At 37.4% G+C, this 388-nt stretch overlaps 1 protein-coding gene across 1 annotated transcript in view; it reads right to left on the bottom strand.

The window, feature by feature from the left end:
* Nucleotides 1-388, bottom strand: part of LOC119585681 (E3 ubiquitin-protein ligase TRIM23-like) — an 8,006-nt gene that overhangs the window by 6,932 nt on the left and 686 nt on the right. The gene's annotated exons all lie outside the window — the stretch shown is intronic.

Raw genomic sequence — 388 nt, 5'->3', positions numbered from 1 at the left:
AAAGGCTTCGCATTAAGATTGGGTTTGACTAGGTTACACCTTAGAAGAGAATAGGATAGGATTGGTCAAGTTAAGTTAGGAGGCTTGCACTGGACTCTCTCAAGCAGACAGACTGTTCGGTTAGGTTAAGCTAGGTCGGACTGGGCTACATTTGGCCCTAAGCTATATTAGCGTGAATTCGGGTTGAAGCAAGGTGGAGAAGATTATCTTTACTCCAATCTCATATACTGTTTTCTTCTCGAATATTGAATGGCTTCTGAAATATTCAAAATAAATAAATAAACAAAAGAGGAGGATATTCATATTCTACAAAACCTATACAAATTCCCTATAAATCTCAGCAGCATTTGTAAGACACTCATTTCAATGTATTTCAAACCTGAATCCA

This window comes from Penaeus monodon, chromosome 20 (assembly GCF_015228065.2).
Source record: "Penaeus monodon isolate SGIC_2016 chromosome 20, NSTDA_Pmon_1, whole genome shotgun sequence".
Classification (NCBI taxonomy): Eukaryota; Metazoa; Arthropoda; class Malacostraca; order Decapoda; family Penaeidae; genus Penaeus; species Penaeus monodon.
Note: the sequence above shows the minus strand (reverse complement) of the source record. Positions and strands in the feature narration are given on the sequence as shown.